Raw genomic sequence first — 12,083 nt, 5'->3', positions numbered from 1 at the left:
GCGGAATCGTGATCTAAAGCAGTCCTTTACAGCTCGAGTATTAGGTTCAGGCCGCAGTTGGTTACATCACCTATATGGGATCCAGAGAGCACTGAATAATCTGCCAAGACGGTCCTTGGGGGGAAAGTCTCCATATGAGGTTCTCTTTGGGACACCTATGTATGTCACCGATCTTGATGCCCCTGGTATGGTGGCAGCAGAAACACCATTTGACATAAAAGAACGTCTCGCTGTTTTACAGGAGCTTCAACAATTCCGTGATGATAAATCATCTGCAAGTGCTGCCACCTTGGGAATAAGTGAATTGGAGAAAACTTCGACTGGCTGGATTCCTAACGTTGGGGATCTGGTTTGTGAGAAGATCGCTGTGAAAAAAGAGTTTGGTCCATCATACAGAGCACCTGTACCGGTCTTGGGGATAAAAGGCACCAGGACTGTCATCCTTCCACCATTGTCTGGTTCCAAATCAAACAGATTCATCTCCATTGATGACATCAAATTACACCATGTGGCCGATTCTTCACAGTAGACCAGGAGGTCCCTTGGGTAGTTCCCGATCCCCTCTCACTACCCAACAGGACATCCATCTACATAGTAGGATGAATATCACTACTGCTGACTATGCAACTATGTCAACTGCTGTTCCGGACACTTCCTCGACCATGGGGAGGGCGGAAAATGAACTTTTGTTGGTTCCAGTAACAACTTCGGAGAACACCCCGCTTCAGGATTTGGCTGTATTTTACACGAACACTTCCATGGCTAATAACATTGTCTATCAAGAACTTCCACGAGCAATGGATGAGAATTCGACAGGTCCTGTGTTTGCAGAGACTTCCTCTGGCTATTTTGTAGACATTGATGATTTTTCTTCAGATTCATCCTCAACTGAGACTGACAAACTTTCGAGTAGTAGCAAATTCTATTGATGGCTTAAGAAGAACTATTTGATATATCCATGGAACTATCTATGGTTCTGTTTGACATTTATTGCATTATTTTTATGGATTGGTTTTGTGACTGTTTTCTTTTTACTGATTAATGGTCACTATATCGCTGATCGCTCCTCTGTGCAGCCTGTTGATGAAATTTTAACACCACATCATTCATCACATAAGGTCCGACGTGATTTTTCCCCTGTCAATATTACAGCTATTCCAATTCCTGATGGGATTGTATGGGACAAAGATCCGTTCAATATATACAGGCCTACAGAGATAATTCAAATACCATACGTGTTCAAAATTTCAATGTCTGATGTTATTACACCTAATGTTGTCTCTGATGATTGGGATGTCCTAACAGTTGATTCAATGCTAACTGAAATGAAGGACTACTCCGCTTTTGGAAGTGATGATGTATATGATTATACAATGAATTATGGGGAAATGTTCTGCTATAACAATTGGGGACATCACTACCTGCACCGTGCAACTAGATATAGGCCTCTCTTTAACTACACACAATGGGAACACTGTTCAACACCACAGGTGGGGAGTCCAAAGTATTACAGTGACAAATTCACATACTTTTCTGGGCATGATACAAAGAAAGCTGAATCGTATTATTTTAAATTACCTCCAGCGCAATTTAGAAATATTTTGCTAACAGATACGAAACTGATTTATTCAGATCCCTTTGTTTCCCGGCTCTCGATTGAGGGTTACGAATATTGGAAAAACACTATAGATTTGAAGAGTGTATGGGGAACACGAGATTGGCAAATACAGGGTAGGGAGGCTTTGTTTCGAGCTTGCTTGATTCCTGTGCAAATGATTTTTTTAAATGACACTGTTGAGCAGACATCATGTCTAGGGTTAGCAAAAATTAAAGATCTGAACACGCCCAGTATCCCTACTCCGACAAAATTTAGAGATTGGCAACACTTTCTTAATGTTTCAGAGGACAGGCTAGATGCAATGGTAAAGGCTGGTGCTTATAATTCTTCACTTTCCCGTCCCGGCGGATGGTTGGTATGGCCCACCGACACTGATGAGTGTCAAAGGCATTTTTTTAACTCTTCAGGGTTTTTTTCCATTCATAGGCCAGACCCTCGCTTTCTATCAGGTCAACATACTGGTATAATTACAACATACAGTGTGGGTAAGCTGTGCCAGCAATGGGTGCAGACAAACACTTTAACAGCGGTTAAACAACACCTGAACACTCTTTCTGACAGTATAGACTTACAGGATTTCCTATTAGGTCCTAGGAAACAACGCTCGAAATGGTTTTTATATGCTATGTATAATGAAATTTGGAAGCTTTCTCAAATTGAGGCTGCTGCACGTTTAAGGCAACTTGATAAGGAGAATTTGGAAAAAACATTGGCTGTTGTCGACAATGGCATGAACACGCTGTCCAACAGGATTTATTCACTGTAAAATATAGTGTCATCTGCTATTGATATCACTCAGACTGATTTGTCCCGGTTATATCATGGGCAAACACAGCTACGTTCCATCATGCAGCTGGGTTGGGCATTGCAGACACTGAGAAGTGGCAATATTCCATGGAAATACATTAATGGGAGTGAACTATTCGCTGCTTTTAATTTTTCCAGGGACAAGAGACAATGGCTAAAAGGGAGGCTCGTTTCACCCTGCTTCAAGTAGAGAAGTTAGATAAGTTGCCCTTCACGGTAGCAGAGAGTCCTTCAACTATCTGGCTCTTACACAGCATTATTAATTTACCGTTTTCGACCTTTCGTTTCTCAAACTGCCTGAAACATCTTGCAGTGAGACGATACGAACGGCTAGGAGATAGCTTTATTAAGGAAGAGTGGGAGTTGCCCTTTGAGTATTGATGTTTGAACGGTGAACAGGAGGTCTTTCTTAGCGGAAGTGAATGTGAGACTGCTGTTCGTCATTCCATGATATGCAAACAGGTGTCTCTTCACGGTCTTTGCAATGCGGGGGACGCAAATTTGGCCTGTTTTCTAAAGGGTACTCCCGTCCCCTTGATTCGTTCAGTGTTTCATGTACTTTCTAATGGGAGTTATGTTCTACTGAATGATGACAGCTGTTGCGGCTTGCGACCTGGAATTGCCTACGCAATCTCAGTCACGAAGGTCGTTACGTGTTGTGGCCATGTTTTGTTTCCCCCCACACGAGAGATACAAGTATCTGAAATGTGACCCCACATTGATACTATTAATGTGAAGTATGACAAGTTGAGTAGACTAAAGGCGCTATTGTTTCAGAAACAGGTCGCCTTGACATCCGCAAAAGAGACGTATGCTCTCCAGATTGCGAGATCATCAGCCGAGATACAATCCCTTTTAAATACCGATTTCCCCAAACACTTTGGAGAGTTGGTATCCAGAATATTCAATGCTTCAAGCACAACTGGGATTGTTCATTTCTTTAAGGCTGTCGGGTCTGGTTTCGTGTCCATCTTCCAGACTGTCTTCGGAGTCATCCCATCAGCCATCCATTCTCTCTTTTCCAGTGTGTTTGGTGGCTTTCCAATTATTTTGGCTTTAATTGGCGGACTGCTACTGCTATTTTTTCTGATTCGCGGTGGTTGTTTTTTTCCAGCGACACAGAGCAATGGAGCCGCTCCCGTCAACCCCGCTGTGCCGTGAACGCATGGTTCCGATCTTCGGTACACCTCTGCTGGTGGAACTGGAGTTTGACTGGTCATTGTCATTCCGGCCTCTACTCCGTTGTGTACAACTGGTATTCCGCTGCATATGGTGTCTCTTTGAACATCTGCCTATGGTCTGTCTTGCTGTTGCACCAACATCTCCTGTGGACCACGAACTGCTGATGTCCCCGATGAGGGTTCATACACGGTCATGCCCCTCGAGACTCAGGTTGCTCCGCGAGGCCACCTATGAGCCTTCTGTTATAAGATCTAACATGGATGAGGACGCTGCAGCGAGTGTCGATACACCGATGAATGTGGCTCACTTCTGCTCTGTGGATCCGTTTGTCCACCCAGCTCTCGATTTCGCTTCAGACGATGTTGACTCGTTTTTAAGATCCTTGAATGGTGACTTCGATGACATTCTTCAAGATCCTGCATATGACACATGATTTGATGAATTTGCTTACCAGTTCCCGGTTCTAAAATAAGCGATTATATTAAAAGTTTGCTATACTTGTCATGGTTGATATTAACATCCCTGTATGTTTTTTAAACAAATTTTAACACACAGCAATTATTTTGTCATTAGGTAAATTTTTTAGCTTGAGTTTTCGTTTTTGTTTTTTGGCTTTTAGTTCAGTAGCAGCTTTTTTTTTGCGTTTGGGTTGCTTTACCTTCATCATACCTGTTACGGCAATGGGGAGGGTGTAGTGAATCCTAGTTTGTTTTAACAGGATAACAGGAGTTAGCTTAGCCGTAGGCTTGAAAACTCGTGCCCCGTCACCCAGTGTTTTTTAACCTACTTAGCCTTCTCTGTCTTAGTCCATTTAATTATTTATTTCCTTTAAGATGGCGGCCTTGTTTATAGTTAGGCCACTTGTTATGGGTTCTATTATCAGTGTCACTGCGCCAAGGCGTCAAGATCAAGCACGAAAGACAAACATACAGTAGGTATTCACACTTAGGGATTTTCCCTCTCTATACTTTCGAGGGATTGTTGATATTAATTGCCGTCCCAAGCATGCCTGTTATCTTTTGTTATGAATAACACTTATGTCAGGGGACCTTGTAGATCTGTATAAATACAGTACACTTTAGGTAGATAATCAGAGGGATTCCGACCAGAGGGCATCGCCACCATCGCTGATACCGATGCTGCAGTCATCTTGACGCTGACCCAGTCTTCGTGTCCCTGCGGAGTCTGAGATAGAGACCTCATTCCAAGGTAACGAGGGTTGGGGGCTCCTCTCATGATACGGCTTTGGCAGGTAGGTTTAACGAACCCAGCTCTCCTTTTAGGTAGGAGGTTAGACCTATTCTCCTTAGGATATTAGGGCTTATTCCATCTTATACATATACATATATTTCTTTCATATATTGCACAATGGTGGGGGTCTTTATAACAATGACTCTCTTCTTCACAATACTGTTGCTTGGTATATTAATTATCCTAATCATTGCAGTTCATGCAACTTATCACAAATTGCAGTTATGTTGAATAAAAACTATTATAACTTCACTGCATCTGTGTTATTGCCTTTGTTTGTATGAGACATAATAAATCTGTGAGGGAAGGGTAATTTCCGTTTAACCACGACAACCCTGAGATATCGTACTTTGAGTCCATGCGTAAGCGACTGCTACAAATCACCTTTTACTATTGTGTTTCTGGTGAGGTACTACTAGTAAGCCGGTATGGTTTGGACAACAGTTACAACTAGTTGTAGGAAGAGACTTAGTCACCTACAAACGAAAGTACTGTCATCCTGAGACCAGCAGTCTTGCTCAAAGCAAGAGTCCAAACTACGACACTGTGACTCCTCCAAAGGCGGTGAAGTGCCAGAAGAAGTCTGCACAGCCTCGTGAGAGCAGCATGGCGGAGATGGGTGGCATCCTCCCCGGCGGCCGGGACGCCACCGCCAGCACCGTCGTCACTGGTCCAGAGACCACCGCCAGAGTCAGTGCCCAGGAGGGCCCAATTATCGTCACTGGTCAGGAGACCACCCTCAGTCCCCAGGAGGGCAGAAGTATCGTCACTGGTCAGGAGACCACCGCCGGAGTCAGTGCCCAGGAGGGCCCAAGTTTCGTCACTGGTCAGGAGACCACCGCCGGAGTCAGTGCCCAGGAGGGCCCAAGTATTGTCACTGGTCAGGAGACCACCGCCGGAGTCAGTGCCCAGGAGGGCCCCGGCTGCCACAGCCCCGCTGGGCAATGAGAGACCATCTTGCCACACACCAATGCACAGGTCAGAGACCGCCATGGCAAAGCACCACTGAACAGGGCAAGCACCGCTGAACAGCCCAGAGACCGCCATGGCAAAGCACAGCTGAACAGGGCAAAGCACCGCTGCAGAAGGAAAAGACCGCCACATCAAGCATCGTTATCCCATGTACAGCTGGGACAGTGACGGGACAGGAACTGTCACAGGGAGCCTAATCCAGTCTAGGCACCATTCCCCCTCCAGAACCAGTGGAGAGATCCATCCACTACCTCTGTCCTTCACAGGTTGAAGCACTCTGGGAACCAGTCCCCCTCCAGAACCAGTGGAGGCTGTTATCCACTTGAGAGACTGTGGCTTTGCACTCCCCAGGATATGGCAGTGTGCAACCCACCCACTGTAGAGACTTGAGAGACTGTGGCTTTGCACTCCCCAGGATATGGCAGTGGGCAACCCACCCACTGTAGAGACTTGAGAGACTGTGGCTTTGCACTCCCCAGGATATGGCAGTGGGCAACCCACCCACTGTAGAGACTTGAGAGACTGTGGCTTTGCACTCCCCAGGATATGGCAGTGGGCAACCCACCCACTGTAGAGACTTGTGAGACTGTGGCTTTGCACTCCCCAGGATATGGCAGTGGGCAACCCACCCACTGTAGAGACTTGAGAGACTGTGGCTTTGCACCTCCCAGGATACATCAATGGGCATGGAGCCCCGTCGTGGATCTGGCGTGGTGCTTTAATCCGGCTGAGGTGCCCCCCCCCCTTCCCTTCCCCCTGAGGTGCCTGTTGTATTTCTCTCTGATGCCCCGGCAGTGTTCTCTCCGTTTGTGGACAGGTATCTTGTGTGGGCCTCGCCCATGCATTTTTGGCCCAGTGGTGCACGGACATTGAGATGTGCATATCTGCACTACTTCTCGTAATGTATATACTTTTGAATGAGTTTATAAATATCTGTATATATTTGAAACATGTATTTTGATACATTACAATGTTTGTCTTTGCATTCTTCCGGGGGGGTTGTGGGTTGTTACAGTGATGTTTGGAAATGCATTGGTGTGTGTGTTGTAATGTGCGAGGGTGGGGGTGGGGGTGTTGCATGTGTGTCCCCCTGACTTTTGCCGCCCCCCTCCCCTATGTCGTAGGTGCAGTACTCACTGTTGTCTTCGCTGCCGCCGGCGCTGGTGTTCGTAGATGAGTAGGAAGACAAGGGCAGGGAGGATTTGTAATTCCAGCTCCATGGTGGCCTCCTTCCTCGTGGGATGTGTTAAGGTGAGCGTTTTCCCATTGCAAAAGCTGTTTCCGCCGTGTTTTTATCCACCGTGAAACCGCCCCGGAAAAGGTGGCGGATTGGCGGGTTGTGATACTGTGGGCGGTACATTGTCTTCCGCCTCTCTGTTGGCGGTGACCGCCGCGCTGCTTGTCTGTACCGCCGTGGTGGGCAGAGTGTTAAAGTGGCTGTCTATGTTGGTGGTTTCCGCCACGGTCATAATTCCCTTTTTTTTGTCCGCCGGCCTGTTTGTGGTATTACCGCACCTTTAACACCGTCCGCCAGGGTTGTAATGACCCCCAAAGAAATTACAGACCCAGTACCCTTTGATGAAGAATGCATGAAAGCTTTCACTGAGTTGAGAGAGAGTATGCCCAGAGCTCCAGCCTTGGGAATGCCTGATTACATGAAAAGCTTTTCACTGTTTTGTCATGAACGTGATGGTTGTGCTCTTTCTTTTTTGACACAGATGTATGGAGGAAAGAACAGATCTGTGGCATAGTTGTCCACCACATTGGATCCTGTCACTATTGCTTTGCCCGGCTGTTTAAAAAGCGTGGCTCCTACTGGTGTAAGCAAAGGTCAATGCAAAGTCATTGTGATGGGATACCCTCTAACTGTTTATGTCCCACATTCAGTTGAGGTTCTTTTAACAAAAACTAAGACCAAATATTTGACTTGTGCTGGCTCACCCATTATGAGTTATTGATCCTTGGTTCCACAAATATGAATATCAAGAGGTACTCTGTGCTAAACCCAGCTACATTGTTACCTTTAATGTTAATAATTCAAATGGTGTTAATGAAATGGAGCTTGACTGCCTCAATGTCCCTAAACTGTGCACCAAACCCTGACCTGATATTCAGGATACTCCTTTAGAAGAGTATGATCAAGTTGTATTTGTTTATGCCTCCTGATTAAGAAACAACAAATGTACTCTGGGAGCTGGTTATGCAGTTTGCACTCTCTCAGAAGTAGTTGAAGCTTCATGGCTGCAAGGAGTCATTTCTGGCCAAGTAGCTGAATTGGTCACCCTTACAAGAGCATGCTGCGTATCTGAGCAGCTCAACGTGATGATACTCACAGATAGTCAACATGGATTTGGTGTTGTTCACAACTTTGGGAAGTTATGGCACCAGCGAGGTTTTGCAACCTCATCAGGCTCACCCATTTGAAATGGTGAGAGAATTCACAGTTTGTTAAATGCCTTACATTTACCTGAGAATATTATGGTTTTGAAGTGCACAGCTAATCAGGGATCAAATGATTATCTGTCATTGGTCACTGCCTATGCTGACCAAATTTCAGATATTGTGCACTCCATTCCATTACCTTAAAGAAAATTGGGGCAGTGATACCAACAAGACAAATCAAAGATTCCTAATGTCAATTTCTCACACCTGCGATGACATTTTGCAGAAAGAGGCATCAGAGGAAGAACACAGAGGTTTGAGTCAAGCAGGTTGTGTTCAAAGAGAGGAAGATGATGTCTGGATTGTAAATGAAGGGAGAGTTGTGTTGCCAGATTGTTCGTTGACCTCAATGGCTATATATTACCATTGTCAAGTTCATTTCAGCAGAGATGCCATGATTTGCATATTCAAACAGAATTAGGTTGATTGCAGAAGCGGTATGTCATAGATGTGTTACTTGTCAGCAAATTAATGTAGGGAAACACACTGTGGTTAATTTGAGCCACATAGGCAGATAGGGAGGTCCATTTAACAGAATGCAACTTGATTTTATTGAGATACCTGCTTGCCACAGATTGAAGTGTGTATTGGTTGTTGTGTGTGAGTTTTCTCACTGGATGGAGCCTATCCAACACAAAGGAACGATAGTCTTACTGTAGATAAGTTGCTGCACAGGGAATTAATACCAAGGTTTGGCTTCCTGACTTCTTTGGAAGCAAAACAAGGAACTCATTTTAATAATGAGATCATTAAATTGTTTGCACAGCACTTTGAGCAAAAATCACGCTTCAGTTACAGACCAGAGGCATCTGGATCGGTAGAACAAATGAACAGAACACTGAAAGCTTGTATGGCAAAGGTTTGTACCACTACAGCATTGAAATGGCCTGATGCATTACCACCTGTTCTGATGAGCGTGCATAGCACCCCTGACAGGAAGATAGGACTTTCTCCGCACAAGATCCTCATTTGTCATGCAATGAGGTTATGAGCAATATCTGCAAATGCACTTTTGAACATGACTGATGGCTTAGTGCTGGATTATTGCGAAGGTCTGGGTGATGTGGTTTGATTTTTGTCTCATCAGGTTGAAGCAACAATAGCTCAAACAGCTCAAGAGCAGAGCCACAGCTTGAAAGCTGGAGTTGGGTTCTTATAAACAAAGCACATAAGGAAGACTTGCCTAGAGCCAAGGTGGAAAGGGCCATATCAAGTTATCTTGGTGAAAACAACACCTCTGAAGTGTGTTGGTCTGCCAAACTGGATTCATGCAACCCACACACGCAAAGTTCCATGTCCTCTTGAAAACACGGAGTCTGATCCAGTAAGAGTGAATGCGGATAAAGGAAGGGTTCAGATTGACCCAGTTGTGAACACTGAACAAGTGACTGAAGCAGAAATAGTGTAAAATGGAGAGGATCCAAGTAATCTAAATGTAGACAAAGATGCAGGCGGTCAAAGTCAATTGACTCCTGCCAACACAGCAAACGTTGTGAACCCAGTTGCACCTGAAATGAGAACTGTAAAAGAAGATCAATGGCCTGCAGTTTCTCATCAACTGGTTGCTAATAAATGCCTAGCTATAACAGAAACAGTTGAAGAGTCAAATCAAAGTGAAGATGAAGAAATAAGGGGAAACAAAAATGAAAAGTGCTGAGCTGCAAATACTCTTCACCTAAATAGATATATCGTGTCACAAATGAATGGGAGAATATGTGTATGGCCTTTTGTTTTGACTCTGAGAATTCAGTTGAATGGTGTGGAACTTGAACTGAGGTCGGAAATGATGTTACCAATTCATCAACAAAGACATTACACTCTGGAAGTGACCATAAGGGATCATTTATTAAAAAACAAACATTTTGAACTATTTTTGAGAACCTTTTTAGTTGAAACTTGATGAAGGTTTTTTGAAGCTTCAGAACTGTTGTAAATAGTGCAAAAAGAGTTTGAAAAGCTGCTTTGGATTTTATTTTTGCTTGCTTTGCTTTTTTTTTTTCCTTTTGTTTTCTTCTGTGATTCTACAGATGCCATGAACACAAGGCAGGGTAAACACAGTAAATGTAAATATGTGTGCACTGTTTTAGTTATAGTGTGTGTGATTGTGCAGATTTTATTGATTGTGTTTCAATGAAAGGATATTTACAAAGCACAGCAACTCCAGTGAAGAGAATGACAACATCTAAGCAGGAGAAGTTTTATGAGTATGAGAGATTGCTTCATTTAGAGGACACAAAAGGAATTTGTCTTCCAATGTTTATTATAGCATGCTCTATGAATAAGCGGATGCAATGAATGTGCACGACTGTTATGTGTGTACACAAATTCTTTTGTCAGTACAAGAGGGAATCACCTGTCACAGTTTACTACTGACTTATAGCATTAGTTGCAGTTTGTTATAACTCATTTTTACAATTAAGAATACATCCAGTACTTTTATTCTAACATTGATTTAGCTTTTTCTTTTGTTCCCATCAATAAGCATTTGAGCATTATTGCATAGGCTAACAACATAGATTTAATAAGTGGGTTATTTGAACCTAAACTAACCTTTGGCACAGCATATGCACACCAGAATAATTTAACATGTTTTCTCACACAGGTAGAAAAGAGTTAATTAGGCAAGTTGATGACAGAAGAAAAGCAATGAAAGAAAGATAGGTAAAGGTATATTTTCCAAGACGAAAACAGTTCACCAAACATCTGACACACAAGGATGCTTAGCTTTAGATTGGCAACATGTAGGGAAACTTTGTGTATATAGGCTGCAATTGAAAACTGACAATAAGTTTGTACATTTGTAGGAGTGAGTGAATGTAGACATGTGTTTTTGTTTAAGAATGTATGGAATTATATGCTAAATGGACAAGACCCCACTGTGCCTGGTGTATATTACATCTGTGGAAAGAGTGCTCATTACAGGTTGCCAGAGGGTTGGTATGCACAAGCTATTCAGGAGTGTTTTTTCCAAAAATGTACAAACTAAACAACATTAACAATCCAGCAAGGATTGAGAGACTCAATGTGACATTTAAAAGAGGAGTGAGTAGTCCATAGATTACTGGAGATACTTGTGGAGCTTTTAATCCATCCGTAGGCATACTCTTGAATGACATAAAGATACAGATGTTATCGACGATTGTAGATATGATGTCAACTGATTTTTCAGGTGCAACGCTCCTAATGGATAGGGAAATGGTTGAGCTAAGATCAGTGCTTTTGCAGAATCACTTTGCTTTAGTTTTAAAGAGTTTTAAAGGTACAACACTGCTGCACTTACATCCCTGGTAATAGTAAAGAGATAAAGAAGTACCTTTCTAATCTGACAAGTCTGAGAGATAAAGAAGTACCTTTATAATCTGACAAGTCTGGAACATGTCTTGAATGACCTGAAGCAGACAAATACTTAAGAAACAATATGTGAAGGATTCTCAAAGGTAGGATCCTGGGTTGGAGACTTGGGAAATAGATTTGTGAGGATGACCCTGAAACCTTTAGTGATTGTAACAGTGTGCATACTTTGTGCACTTGGGTTTTACAAGGCTTACAATTTCAGGAAAAGACAAAGAGTGCAGAATAGACAGAGATGGTAAGAAATTGAAATGGAGAATTTGATAATACGAGAAACAGATATTATCAGTCAATGAAGAGAATTGATAATTATCGCAGACCTAGACACATGCGTTGTCAGAGTACAAGATTTTGATTTGTCTCACAGTAAATGAGAAATTGCCGTAAGAGGTGGGACTGATGGAGATCAAATATTACTAATACAGGGGAGGCATAGAAGTTAGCATATGTTTACTTACAA

The sequence above is a fragment of the Pleurodeles waltl genome, chromosome 10 (assembly GCF_031143425.1).
Source record: "Pleurodeles waltl isolate 20211129_DDA chromosome 10, aPleWal1.hap1.20221129, whole genome shotgun sequence".
NCBI lineage: Eukaryota > Metazoa > Chordata > Amphibia > Caudata > Salamandridae > Pleurodeles > Pleurodeles waltl.
The sequence above is the reverse complement of the archived record's forward strand: the minus strand, read 5'-3'. Positions refer to the sequence as shown.